This window comes from Pagrus major, chromosome 21 (assembly GCF_040436345.1).
Source record: "Pagrus major chromosome 21, Pma_NU_1.0".
Classification (NCBI taxonomy): domain Eukaryota; kingdom Metazoa; phylum Chordata; class Actinopteri; order Spariformes; family Sparidae; genus Pagrus; species Pagrus major.
This window is the reverse complement of record NC_133235.1, coordinates 19,781,694-19,796,889: the sequence shown is the minus strand read 5'-3', so window position 1 is coordinate 19,796,889 and position 15,196 is coordinate 19,781,694. Positions and strand designations below refer to the sequence as shown.

The following is a 15,196-nucleotide window of genomic DNA, read 5'->3' as shown; positions in this document are numbered from 1 at the left end:
AGCAAATCTTTACATTTAAAGGGCGACTTCACCAGTTTTACACATTGAAGCGCATATACATGTCTTGGGGGGTTCTACTGCGTATGTGGAAAACAAAGTATAAGCCTTGCGCCGAGCCAGAGGGAGCTGCATGTAATCTGATAAATTGCCTCCAGTGATGTCACTCAGTGGCTAAGGTGCATTGTGGGTAACGTAGGCACTGCAGGTTTTGAAAAGCAAGAAGAATGCGTGGAATAAAACGCCGATATCTCTGGTTGTGCTGTATCCATTTTGAGTCGACCAGTTGTATAGGAGTGCAGTGCCATACCACAATGCAATTCAGCAACTGAGTGACATCACCGGAGGTAATTCATCAGATTACGTGCAGCTTCCTCTGGAGCCACAACAGGCTTTATACTACTTTTTTCACATATGCAGTAGTACTCCCTCAAGACCTGTAAACACACTTTAATCTGTAAAGTTGGTGGATTTACCCTTTAAGAATTGATTAGCTGACTTGTGTTGTAGAGGATGTATACAACAAGTGTATCTGTTGAAGCCAAAACTCTCAGCAGGACGACACAGAGGCGAGGTTTGTAGAAAGTGGGTTATGTTTATTCCTGGACTGACCAGGCATTTATATACCTCAAACTCTGTTCATCTGTTTACACAGTTGCGTAGTGATGACCTGGACCATCACCAAAATGTGATGATGATCTTTGCCTCATTGTTCCATATCTCTCCTAATATTCATGTAACTTCCAGTAATCCTTCCAGAGCTTGTGTGTGTGTGTGTGCGTATTTGCTCATGCATGTATGTGTATGTGTTCTTCCTTGTTGACTGGACCATACGTGCTGGTTTGGTGTGTAGGCTTCCTGTTTTTCACCGTTTTGGAAAGTTTTGGCATCTCTATGCGGTTATGTGTGTGTGTGCTTATTAAGTTTGATGTCATTCATATTTCCCAATCTTCTGTTTATCGCAGACCCCAAAACAGAATAACACATTCATATTTAAAGGTCAATACCGGTCACCTGGTCAGGCCAGATTTCATGGTTGCAGCTCTAGTTTGTAACGTCTTTTGTTTTAGATTGCCAAATGTGAGCTTTAGTAGATTTTAGGCTTCTAACATATTGGTGATGATTATGTTTTACTAATGGAAAGTAACACTTTATAATAACCATCATTAATAAATCGAAAATGTATCGCTAATTAAGCTTTAGTTCATAGTTATTTCACTGTAAACAAACAATGAAATGCTTCATAAACCATTTGTTAAGAAATTGTTAAGGTTTATAAACATCAGCAGCAACTTTACAATAAACAATTGCTTAACAATGATTTGTAAAGCATCATTGTTTGTTAACAGTGAAATAACTATAAAATAAAGTTTGATTTATTAATGATGGTTATTATCAAGTGTTACCCATGTGGTCAACTGCAAATTGTGTCTTTGTGTTGTTGCTGTGGAGGAGCAGGATGCGTGTGAACAACAGCTGGAAACACTCAGGCTAGAAGCCAAATTTCCCACATCAACACTGCAGCATCGTTGCCTTTGCCCACATGGATTGTCCTCACATCTCCCTGCCTACACACACACACAAACACAAACACAAACACACACACACACACACACTCGCTCTCCCTCCCTCTTTGTATTGAAGCACAAGGTCAGCGTGTGTTGATGCTGCCAGGCTCTGCAGCAGAAGGCTTTTCTATAGGCTGTCACAGATTGTCCAAGGCTACGGTGACCAAGACCCGGCACTCTGCTGCGAGGACTCAGCGTTCCTCTGTGGCAGGAGAGGTCATTCTCTCTCTCTCTCTCTCTCTCTCTCTCTCTCTCTCTCTCTCTCTCTCTCTTTCTCTCTCTCTCTCTCTCTCTCTCTCTCTCTCTCTCTTATTCTCTCTTTTCATCCATTCTCTGTGCACATTAGCAGCTCAAGCACAACCGGAACAGTACATAAATGCAGCTCCCTTTCAGGTAATGAGGCATTATTGAATGGTGAATAATATGCACATGGCCTTTGTGAATAAGCGTTTGGAGATTTTAGCAGAGCTTGTTTAATGGAGCTCTCAACCATCATCATTAAAAACACCAAATGAAAGGAGTATCTTTTGGGAGAGTGGTGTCCATCCGTAGAGAAGATTTCGAGAGAGCCCAGGAGCATTTTAGCTGTGACTGTGACTGTAAAGTGTGACTTTATGCCAGTTTTTCCTTTGATTTGCCACTTACTATATGTGAAACGCTAACTTCCGGTATCTCACGCTGTGATGAGAAATATATAAAATACCTGAGCACATATTCACCTGCAATGACTCACTCTGCGTTTGTTCCCTATAATAAGAGCAGTGCCGCCAAGTCAGCGATGCTTTATCCACACATGGTTCACTTTTATGTGCCGTGTGGCGTGTTTATGTTGTTTTCGCCCTCTTGCTACGGATTGAACAACACAATTGTAACCTTAGACACTGCAGGAGGAAACAGCTGCCCCTAAAACATTGATTGTCATTGTATGAGCTTTAGAGGAGTTTGCGTGTGGATTTTGTTATCTATGGAAAGAGCCAGGCTTGCAGCTTCCTCCTATTTCCAGTCTTTATGCTAAGCTAAGCTAATCAGTCACAGGCTGTCGTCTTAAATTGAATGGGCAGTTATGCGACCATTATGCTGCAAAATGATACACTGTGATGGGTGATATATATTATAGTTAGAATGATTCTACTTTATTATTTTCGGGTTGTTCCACAATGAAGGAATGAATTATTACTCTAACATACTCTAACTCTAACTAATTATGGATAATTTAGTCCCTATCTGCTGTTGTTTTATAGGGCACAGCTGAATTTAACAGTAATGGGTGTAATAATAGAGTTGGGAGTCAGATGTTAAGCTGATAAAATGACGTTAGGTGTGTTTAATGTCTTCCTGTGCTGGCACTGAATTCAGAAAATAAAGTGAAGAGAAACAGAAGCCCATGTATCACACACAGCCCGGAGTAATTGGAGAACGCTACACAACAAAACAAAAACACAAAAATACCTGGTAGGAAGAGCTTTCTCTGTGCTGAGGTTTGATAAATATCACTTTATCCATCGTTTGGTGTGAGACTGTTAAGTAGGAACATTTTGGAAGTCACTTTAAAATGACCCAATGTTGAATAATGTGATACTGATTCATTTTCCTTTCTATGGGGTGGCAGCAAGAAGGAACACATTTGAAATCACATTGTTATATTATTTTATCCAAAATGTCAATCTTTTTGTCACCTGAGTATCTTATTAGCTGTTATTTCCGCCTGGTCAACCACATTGTCCAATGAGCCTTGTCTTAACTGTCACATCTGCCAGTCGGTAAAGTATCTCATCTCTCAGAGGGATCAGTGCGGGATGAAGTGCAACAGCCCTGAATAGGTTTACTGTCACTTTTTCTCATCAGCAAGGTTTGTGTGTGGGGTCCAGCTCTCAACAAAGGATGGCCCTGCTTCCATTGTCCCATTAAGACAAAAAAGAGCCCTGCTGATGCAGTGGCTCTTGCTGCAGTAAGGAGGACTGATGGGATTTAAAGTGTGGGTCCTGTCACCGACGGCAACCTGGTGCTTATTAATCGGGAGGGTGGGGGGTAATGGACGAGATGTGGCAGGAGAGTGACGGGGGTGGGGTGCTGCTGAGGCAGCAGTGCCGCCGCCTGGGGTCAGGAAGAGGGGGCATGATGGATACAGCTGATCGCCCGGTAAGGAAGTTTGGAGGGAAGGAGGAGGAGGCGCCTTCGTCGGGACGTTAAGAAGCCTCTTTGTCACGGTGTCACTCAAATGGATTCAAGGTGGCTGAGACTTTTTTCAGGGAGGAAAAGAAAGGAGAGGTCCTATTGTGAAAGGTGGATCTCTCTCTGGACGCCTGATAAACACAACAGACCTCTTTCTTATGTCCTCTCCATGAGTGCTCCTGTGTGGCTAAATTGAGTTAATGTGTCAGTGGTGGGAACTTTTCAAGGAAGCACTTTGACTGAACTTTGAGGGATCTGCTCTCTTTTGTATCTCTGCCTTTCATGTCTATTCCTTTATTTGTAAAATAATTAGAGGTATCTAAAATATTGTCGACACAGATAAAGGATGTCTTTATCTTTAACATGTCTTCAAGGTTTCTAATGAGCAGAGGGGGGTAGGGCTGCAACTAATGGATAATGGATTCATCTGCTAATTCATTTTTCAATTAATGAATTAATCGATTGTTAAAAATGTCCATCTCAGTTTCCTTTCTTCGGATGTCTTGTTTAGACCAATCAGCTGAAAAAATGCCCAAGATGCTGTTAAGACAAAGAAAAGCAGTAAATCCTGAGACTTGAGAACATGAAACTCGCAGTTATTTTGCTTTTATTTTTATTAATTTTTATTTTATTAGTATTAATTAGTTGTTCATCTATTAAATTGTTTCATCTCTAGAGCAATTGTGTTTGTAATTGTGCATACAGCTCAACAAATATAGAGAATAATTCTTCCAAAAATAAATGAATAGTTAATTAATTTTTGGTCGGGTTTAAGTTTTTTTCTTTTTTAAAGAATACTCACTAATTAGAACTAAATTAAGTAATTTCCATCCAGTAAACCTTCTTGGAGAATATCAGGAAAATGTGCATAAATTACGCATATGCATAAAGTGTGGCCAAAATTATGTTGGTTGTTGTTATCATGTGACCAACAATCAACGCTTATGTCACGTGATGATGCAGGGGCCACTTTCATTTGCTGATGAAGACTGTAAAGCTGCTTGAGGGCTCAGAGAAAGCTTATAAGCAAATCTGCTTTCATCTGTTTTGGTAAAAACTAAGGTGACGCGTCGGTACGGATCTGGAAAAATGCCAAACAACACAAAGCCCTTCTAATGTAGGCTATGACCATCGGAAATCCCCCATGAGTATCACCTCTGAACCTCCGTTTGACTGACGTGATGTGGAGGCAGGGTGGAGAGCAGCTCCTGGAAACAGAACCTGACCCCTCTGCTAGCTCTGTCATCTGATAAGAGCCAATGTTTTGATAGTGTTGGCCCTCTCAACGTGATCCATGGCTCTCCTTTTACACCCCATAACAAATAGGGCTGTCTAAACAACAGTTTATGGCCGGGACAAGGCCTGGTCAACCATCATCAAAGATCTACTCTGGGATGAGCCATTAGGTGTGGACCAGATGTTAGAAGAAGCTCTGGTGATGGTGGAGGATCAATTTTTATGTCAGAAAAGGATAAGATACAGATACATGTATATGCAGCTTAATTTGACCATAAATTTCATTTAAGGTTAGGGTATTAGAATGAAAATATAAATCTTTAAAGAATGCATCGAGTCCGGTTAACATCGTGCTCAAGTCTTAAGATTTTATCCCCTCCCCTCATCTTGCCCTTTACCATTGACCGCCATTTGACCACAGCCCTGTGACAGCTTTACAGTATGAAATAGAACTCATTGTTGTCTTATTCAATATGGCTTCCCTGAATAAGTCCATAAATGCATTAGGGTCCTGTGTCTCTCCCTGTTGTTCAGACTTAGGTGAACTGGCGTTCAACCCGGCAGCGTTGTAAAATGCAGATTGGGTTCACTGACAGGCCTTCCATTTTATTACACAGTCATGAACGGCATTGTAAACTGTCACTCGTCCTTCACTTTCATTCACTTATTCTATCAGGGGGAACAGCCATGAGAAGCCATCGCTGTGCTCAGCGCTCACATCGACAAAGAACTGACTTTTTTTGTTTTGGCCATCAGGATGGAACATTTCTTACATTCTATAAACACGGTGAAACAATGAAAATATGGATTTATGTGGTCACCAGTTTAGATTTGGCATTTGAACTTTAACTTTGCAAAGGATGAAATCAGGAGGAAACTGGATATTGGATCAGTTTTTTAGAACAATCACTCACAGATGGCGAGCGATTATATAAACTTAATTTAGAATCAGTGTAATAACACGAAACATTTTAACTTGCAAATGTCCTCACAACAACATCGTTTCAGTCAGCTTTATTGAAAATTTCAGAAAGACAAAAATGGCCGACTGATTAATCGTTGCAGTGAGTTTCCGAGCAAAAATAATACATGTTGGTAAAGTGAACTGGTTTAGGACAGCTGTTTAGATATTACCATGAAAAATACTTCATTTTCACTATTTTGTTTGATAGCCAAAACAATTAAGTAAAATAAACAATTAAGAGGTGTTTTCAAGCTTCCTTCCATTCCCAAAAGTTTGACTTCACTCTCTCCATTTTTTTTTATGTATTCATTGAAACAGTTGACTGTCGTGGAGGAGGAAAGAAACCAAGAAAATATTCACATTTAAGAAACAGGAGTCAGATAATTTAACCCTTTTTTTAAATGAGAAAATGACTCCAACCAATCAATCAATTGTCAAAATAGTTGCCGATTAATTTGATAATTAGCAACTAATCGATTAATTGATTGCACTGTAAAATCTGACAAAGGTGACCTCAAAATTGCCAAGTAAATTCGACTAAAGTTGTTCGCTTCTAAGCTCATACATCTTAAATTTAATACTCTACTTGGTAAGTCTGACGTGATCAGTTTCCTGACTTTTTAAAGTAAAGTCAACTTAAAGAGTACAGTTTAATCATTGCAGCTTTAGTCTGCATGTCTAAACAATTGCTATTTATTTATTAAAAAGAAGAAACAATGTCTTCTGAGTGATATTCAGGAATATTAATTATGATATACACTATAATTTTACTGTACACAAATGATGTCTGAAGAAGTGTTGAGTGAGCGCCCTTTAACAAGGCTTGTCTTCCATTTGTGCTGCCTCAGTTATCTGTTTGGTAGCCCTGTGCCATTAAATGATGCCGGCCTTTGTCCGCGGCTGAGATTTAGTTTAAGGTTAAATGCCTTGCCCTTAAACTCATCCGCTCGGCCAGAGTGTGTGACAAGGTCACCACTCCAATCAACCTGGTGTTAACACAAAGCCTGCTTGTCCCCTAATGAATTAGTGCTACAGTTCCTCAGTCCCTTCAGCCCCTCGCAGGCCTTCCCAGCCTTGCTGCCCTTTCACACACACACCCCTCGCCCCTAATTTTGAAATGAGTTTTATAACTGGACAGTAAACTTCCAGTGGCTTAATGATGATGACTTCTTCATCTGCCCAAATGCTCCTTTTGTCCACCCCTCCTCAGGCCTGGACCCTGCCCCCGTTCCCTCTGGTCACACCAGGTCTTAAACCCTGGTTCACCCCACTTTATAGTTCCACAGATAATCCCCTAGAACACACACACACACACACACATGCACGTGCACACACACACCCACCCTCAGGCTATTATCACCACTGAGCCCTGCTCTGTCTCCTTCTCCCTCTCTTTCTCTCTGTTGCTGCCGACTTCAGCAATGGCATTCAGCTGGAATGTTTGCTTTTGTTTGTGTGGCCCACTGGAAAGCCATGAATGACCTCAGCTCATCTGCTATCCTCACTAGCACCGATTTGCACTTCAGGGCCCAGCAGGTAGTCCCGAGGAGCGGGAGGAGGGGGGGTTTCGAAGAAGCTCGTGGGGCTTTTATAAGGAAATTAGAGCCGTGGACTACCACCCGGATAGTAAACAACAGTGCGAGTCCTCACACCCTTGGCGTCAGGTAGCCCACGTGAGGAGAGGGGATTCTGTTGCAGGAATTTTCACATGGTGGCAGCTTCGTTTTCTTGTTTTGTTTTTTGACAGTTGAGCTGCAGGATTGTTTTCTTATTATAAGAGTCAGACGTGCTATTTAGCACCTCGGTTGCTGTACTTCCTCCCCACCTGATGCTCATCTCTCATCTCTTGATTTGTCGGTTGAACCTCATCTGCAGAGCAGTTTCCCTACAGTGGCAGAGCCTCTACCTGCCATGTTGAGTAATCAGTGGAAGCCATCCAAATATATTGTTTATATATATTATATATATAACTGTTTCTCCAGGACCATCAATGCAACTGACCAAGGACGTTTTGTGATGTCATAGCTTATGACTCAGGAAAAAGACTGGGAAATTGCCCACATGGAAGAAATAAGCCTTTCTAACATGTGGTTAACTGGGTCTATTTTAACCCAAACCATGATCTTTTCCTAAACCAGTCTCTTCAGGATTTCTTTGTTTTTTTTGGGATTGTTGCGGCTTAAATTGCCTGATTTTGAGGCAGCCTTTCTAAAAAACTACAATGTTTTTTATGTTTTCCAATGCCCTCAATTTCTGATTCCAGTACACATCAAGCTTGATATTTTGAATAAAGCTTTCCCATCATTTTTAACATTTTGTTTGAGACTTTTTATTAACATATACACTAACATTATCACATCTATCACATTAAGGCATGTTTAACTCAACCTGATTCGTTAAGCGCTTGGCAATAGATATGGTTGCATTTCTCCGGCTGTGTTTTGTGGTAGAAGTGTTCGTAAGTTGATGACTTTTGATTTGTGGTCCACCACAATGCTGCATGCGGTACAAAACAGTCCATCCCCGCTTTGTGCAGAACATCAGCCTTGTCTTAAGCGGTCTTTTTTGTTGGTAAATGTGACACGTTGTTGTCATGTCTGAATCTTTACAACCATGAACAAGGAAGTGAGTTTGGTGACATACATGTATGGCTCAACATTTGCAGGAAACTACAGTGACTTAAAATTGGTTGGGATTGGACAATGGTCAATGGTCAAGTCAAGTCAGTTTTATTTGTACAGCCCAAAATTACAATCACACACACAGTGGGCCTTACAATCTGTACTGTGAAAGACATCCTCTGTCCTTGTTGTCAGAGAACCTAAACAAGTAGTGTTGTTGCCTTAACTTAAACAAACTACTACAGAAAACCAACAAAAAATAACTGCAATTATTAACCGAACTAAATCTAAAAACAGTAATTCAACAATACAATATCTTCTCCCTGATCTCCCAAGTGAAAGTCCTGTGCTAGACCCATTCAACCACCACAACCTGCTACCAGTGTGGACTTAGACCACTTGCAGTAATGATTCTGGAGCTACATTAATTATGATGTGGTTGGAACATTCGACACAGTGATATCAGATAAATCTAGGTGGACACTACTCCAACCAACCGCCTAGTTTCGCTGAGTCGGCTAAAACAAAGCTGTGACTCTCCTCTGGGAATCCCAAAAGAGGAAGAACCCTTCTCCCCCTACATTTAAGACCCCCCCTCAGCTGATCATGTGACTCGTCTTTCCTCAGGTGGCGGTGGCAGGGATACTTCCCCTTTGTCAGGGACTTTAGCAGGAGCTCAATGCAGTGGTGAAGGATGGGCTCGGGGGCGGGCAAGCATTCAATACACACTCTTTTGTTTTTTTGCACAGTGTCTTTTGAGGCCAAAGAAAATGCAGGGTTTACTCATTATCTCCATTTTAAATGGGCTATATAAGACAGGCCATGTCAAAGTCAGGGGCTCAGAGATAAATCACACTGACAGCTCTTTTCCCCCGTTTGAACTTGTGACTGCGCTGGTATCGGATGGATCATTGTAGAGATTGATAACTACAGTTAATATACATTTCTATCACTTAAAGATGTTGAATATAAATCGGTGGCGCTACCTGAGACTCACCCATGTTTCCCATGTGTGGTCTAAATCAGCAATAGCCGGACAAATTTCACAGTCAAACTCAAGCCCAATGTTTAGACAAATGTGGCTGATTGAGAGAAAATGAGTGCATGAGGACTAATGGAGGCCCTGATTGGCTCGTGTGGTGGTTTACAGCAGGCCTCACACTGACGGCGCCCTAATATAACCATTGGAGAGGAGGTGAGAAGAGCTGCACACAACTTGATTAAAACAACTGTTGACTGTGTCTGTGGTAATGAACTGGAACATCAGTCTCACGGCTCAGTGAAGCAAGAAACACGGGCCAGTGAAGGGAGAGTGAGAAGAATTTATTACAAGCATGAATTGCCGTCGTTATTTTGTGTTTTGAATTCACGCAATAATCCAATTTCTGTACAGTTCTACTTCAATTCAATTTTTAACTTTTAATGAATCTAATACATACATCTGAGGGGACTAACTGAAATCTCTGGGTCATGGTTAATTGTGAGTGCATCTTCCCGGTCATCAAGTAGATGTGAGTTTACTCAGACCTACTGTTTACCTGACAAATTCTTGCTGACTTGCTTGACATTAATTAGTCGGCCGGAAAACAGATGCAGAAGCCTTACAGGGTGCTGTACAGTTGATGTAGTAACCAAGTTCCACAGTAAATGATGCACATGTTGTGTGGTATTCAAGCTGTTGAATTAATCACCAAATATTTTGATCATTGATACCGACAGTCCCCTTTAATTCAATCAAGCCTAACCCAGTATCGAATAAACATATTTAAATCCGCTACATCCGGATTTTTACTTGGATTTGCATCAAATTGTAGTCATTCATAGATACCAGCCACCTAAGTATGCCTGATTTTTTTTTTTGTATAATTTCCAGAGAAATGCAAAAACAACAAAAATGTCAACAAACCCCCTATCTTGCAACGTTAAAGTAAGTGAAAAAAAACATTCCTGGACCCGTCCCTTTATCCAAATCCACACCAAAAGTTAATGGGGTTTATTCTGGGTCGAGACACATCCTCCATCCACGTTTTGTGGAAATCCGTTCAGTAGTTTTGTGTAATCCTGCTGACAAATCAACAAATTGACACCCACAAAAAACATTGCATTGCGTTTGGAAATGTGAGTACTTTCTGTCTTCTTTACGCCTCTATGACAGAAAACTAATTATGTTTGGGTTGTGGACTAAACAAGATATTTTAGGACGTGTCTTGGGCTTTGAGAAACTGTGTTCAACATTTTTCTAACATTTTATCGACCAAACAACCAATCGATTAATCCGACAAAGAAAATAGTAGTTAGTTCAAGCCCTGAACTGCAGTCTAAACAATGTCGTAACAGTTTACAGTTAGACTTGGCAATCTGACAGCTGGTTGTGTTTACGATTCAAAGTCAAGAGATAGTTGAGTGTGTTGCAAAGATTCAGCAACCCTGACCGGAAACAACAATGAAGATTTGAAACTGTAATTGTTGATATTGGATTGTAAATCCTTAACATAGTGTCAAAATACAGTAAGTTCTATGACTCAAGGGAATGGAGTCTAATATTTCAAAGCAGGTTTGGCATTGTGCTCAGATGTTGTAGATGTGACACATATGTAACTTCACATACATATAGTATGATCAGTCTTTCCTGGAAATGAGCACCCTCTCCATCTCAGGATAAGGTACAAGCAGTGATCACTTGGCTATGATGACATACAATCCCCAACATCTGCCTGCGCCTGTTGATTTGTGGTGCATTTCCGTTTATTTATTTTGACCAGATGAGCCCCTTGGTATTTATAGCGGGAGTAAAAGCCCAGTGTGGGGTCAATCCCGGACAAGGCTACCAAGACAAAATGCTCAGGCTGACCTGACATTCTTGTCTCCATTTTGCTGGGGATGGACTCTTCTAGGTCTGAATTGGCCCCCAATAAAATTAAAAAAAAAGAAAATCCAGCGTGGCAGTGAGATTTAAGTTCATGCATGAGAGCGAAAGTTTGATGTCCAGAAAATGCAAACTTCCACCTGACGCTGTGCCCGCGGCGGACGACTCGGCGTGCTGGGGGTCACGCGTGGCAGGGCGCCGTGGATGTGTGGCTGCGGGGAGAAGTGGGGCTTCTTCTTTGTTTCCCCCCACGGCTCTGCAGGCCTCCAAGAGCATCTGTCACCACAGGGGGTCAGCAGGGCCAAGATGAATGAGCCCCCGGTGGATTCCCTCCCTCCTTGGCAAATGGCACAGGACAGAGGAGGGCATAGGGGACTAGGGGGAGGGGTCTGTGGTTATGTGTGTGTGTGTTTGTTTGCATGTGAGTGAGAGAGAGAGAGAGAGAGAGAGGGCGAGAGAGAGAGAGAGAGAGGGAGGGTTTCTGCTGTACTGAGGGGAAGAGTGGGATTCCCATTTCTTTCTATCATGACAAAGGTGACTTGAGACATACCAGAGAAGAGTGAAACTCCATATGCTGCCTGAGAATCAGCAAATTCTTTTCAAAAGGATTTATTATCTACAATGGACTATTTTTGAAAGAAAAAGAAACCTCACATTTGGAATTTACCGCATTTAGTTTGGATTTGAAGGGCTCATCGACCGGTCGTCATGGAAGGTACAGGAGAAGCTTTTTTAAAGTGTGTCACATGTGGCCCTGATGTAGCATTAATGAGATGGGCTTTTTGCACCTAATTTAGAGAACATGGAGAGATGTTTGTCGCGCCCCCCCCCCCTACATTTCTCACCCCATCCCCCTTTTCTCTCATGTCTGATGGGCAGTGGCTTTTCACCACCACTGCTTTTCTAATGTTAAGAGTGTGCTGAGCTCTTTCCCGCATTTCAACTATTGGTATGGACTTTAAATGTTGAAGCATAACAATGAAGGCGAAAACAATTAAGATATTTATCAAATTTTCATTAACATTTGCTCTACGACTTTGGTGAAAAGAGGAAAAAGAGCTAATTTAGTCAGTGGGTAGCTTTAATTTAGTATTTTTTAAACAAATGCTAAATTAACTCTTTTCATTTCTCTGTAGTTATTTAATTAGCTCAATTTTAACAACACCCAAGTGTCAAGTTTATTTGTTTGGACAGTATCAACATCTTTGTACCTCTATTTCTCAAATATTTATAAGGAATGTAGAAAATATTAATGAGGGATTTCTTCAAATTTATTTAGAAAATGTGTTGGCTTTGACCTGAAGGATTTGATGAGTCACAATGTATGAAACCATGTAAAAAAGGCAAGTTTAATCCTGCCTCTCTGCCTCTATTGTAAACAGTAATGTAATTAAGCAGTTGAGGGAGAAACAATAGGAGGACTGGAGAGAAAGGAGAGGCTGGGCTAAAAGTAAGATTGGCTCATTTGGAAAGAGTTCAAAATCTAAAATAATGTTTAAGATAAATGTTATGTAAGGTTTGATTTACTACATGTTTAAGGATTTAAATCACTATGCCACAATTGTGACCATTGCTTAACAATACTTAACAATTCATGCCAATTACAGGGAATTTAAGGAAAATTAACATTCATGCCGGATCCATTAAGTTTTGGTTATTTTCTTTTATGTGCCGCATTGCCAGATAATGTAAACACATTGACAATGGCTAACAAAACAGCTGCAGATAGCCTTTACTGCAATATATTTCATCTGAACAATATTCATTCATGAAACTTAACATTAACCAACAATATTCTTATGTGAACTTACCAATCTTTGCTTTCCAATCTCTAAAAATGGTACTTTTTGAAAATAATGAAGATGTACAGAGAAACATGAGGCTGATATCCTTTTTGATTACAGCTTTCAGTGTAAAATGTAAGTAAGTAAGTAAATGTAAGTATGATATCAGCACAGGCAGCACAGATGACTGTTTAAAGACAGATGTAAAGATACTCAAATGCGATATATATTTCTGGACCTAATGAAATCTTTATATGTGCATATATTGTGCTGTGTATATTACAGGTAGTGTATGATTTACAGATACTGGGTATGTATGCGTCCAGTTGCAGGCTGTATGTGAGAAATGTGCTTTTAATGAATGAAAACCCAAACCAGCACGTGAGCCTAAACTTTAACTCAAATGGGATTTCTGGAAAAACAGGACCTTATTCTTCACCCCAGGCTGGGCTGAAGTTGATCTCTAGGTTTACGTCTCCTTCATCTCGGGAGCCATCTGCGTCTCCTTCTGTGTCGTCTATCCTTCGCGACTAGATAAGCATCAAAATATTTCAAGACTCTGCTCCCTGGGTAATTAGCAGAGGGAAACCTGTGGTTGGGAGTCATTCCTTTGTGGCAACACCCAATGCAAGTTGTGTTGCAGTACTTTAGCTAGAATATTATATTTCACATGATCAATGCTACATTGAATTCTGATGCAATTTTCTTTTATCTTAAATAACATTTTCAGTCTCCCAGAAGGTAAAAGAGTGGAGGTTTCTGACATATTGACATTTTTAAGTTTACACTGAGTGGCTGTATCAAGCTGGCTAATCATTCACAAAATAAGGTCTAGTGAATGCAAGTTGGACCAGCTTATGTACACTTGCTACGTGAAGGACTTGGACCCCAGACCAGCTCACATGAATAGCACCAAACAGTCAGAAATGAAGACGGGGTAGATTGTGACAGTCAGTGTTTAGAAGGGGAAATTTGCTTATGTTATAAAAGAGCCTGAGTGGGTAAACAATCCTTTGTCAAAGGGTCAAAGTAACTGGCAGATCCATTCAGAGTGGAGTGACTTTGTGTAGCGAGGGCAGCTACAAACTAGAAAACCCAATTGTGTTTTTACGAAAATAGCCCCGGGGTCGTGGTATCACATAGCACCCTTTTTAGGCCTGTAATAGTGAGTACATATGTCATGGTTTGAGCAGCTCTTAACGTTTGGATGGCCATAAGTGCACCCATTTATATTGTGAATGGGTATGTTCTCTGGATTGTGGTGACCTGCAGTGCCAGAATATCTGTAGCATTTCAGAAAACAGCTTATGTTTTTGGCTTTCCATTCAATAATATAATACCTCCACATTGTGTTTTTTCTTGCAGAAAATCACTTATACTACCAAGGTCTAACAAACATATTTTCTTGATTCAAGTGATAAAACCTTTAATGGACAAGATTATTTTAACTTTTATTAAAATTTTTGATAAAAAAAAAAAAAAAAAAAAAATCTTTTTAGCATGGGGCTGAACAATTAATCGATATACTATGAATATCACAAAATGGCCAAAATCGTAAAATGTGTCACAAAGCACCATTATAAAGAAGTTCCATAATGCTGCACAGACTTCCTGGTCAAGCAAAAACATGTTTGTTCAGTAAAGACCCAAACAAATCTTTTGCCTTAACGTTCAGCCCTATTTCAATGATTTTCCATAGTAAATTGTAAATTTCTCTTTTTTAGTGAATTAAGATTAAAATGTAACGTACTGGCTGCTGAGAGGAAATCTAGCCCCGGTAGGCTACAGCTTATCTTTCAGGAAGTATGAAATGTGAAATTTGTCGTCAGTGACCTAACTTAAGATCTCCCTTCTCTCCTCCAGGTCTCGAAGCGCTGAGTGAAATGTGTTTGCTGAAAGTGTCTACTGAGTGGTAGCGATCCAGCATGTAGCAGAGGTGAACTGGTCCCTTCACGCCTGGGAACAATCCAACAACGTAAGTCACCTTA

General features: G+C 40.5%; 1 protein-coding gene across 5 annotated transcripts in view; it reads left to right on the top strand.

Moving 5' to 3' along the window:
- Positions 1-15,196, top strand: part of greb1l (GREB1 like retinoic acid receptor coactivator) — a 46,822-nt gene that overhangs the window by 7,160 nt on the left and 24,466 nt on the right. For 2 of the 5 annotated variants that reach the window (XM_073490450.1, XM_073490449.1), the window contains exons 1-2: positions 11,976-12,139; positions 15,072-15,183. The gene's annotated coding sequence lies outside the window, so the exon portion shown is untranslated. Of the gene's footprint in view, positions 1-11,975; positions 12,140-15,071; positions 15,184-15,196 lie in introns of those variants that run through there. The other 3 variants (XM_073490447.1, XM_073490445.1, XM_073490446.1) reach the window with 2 other exon arrangements.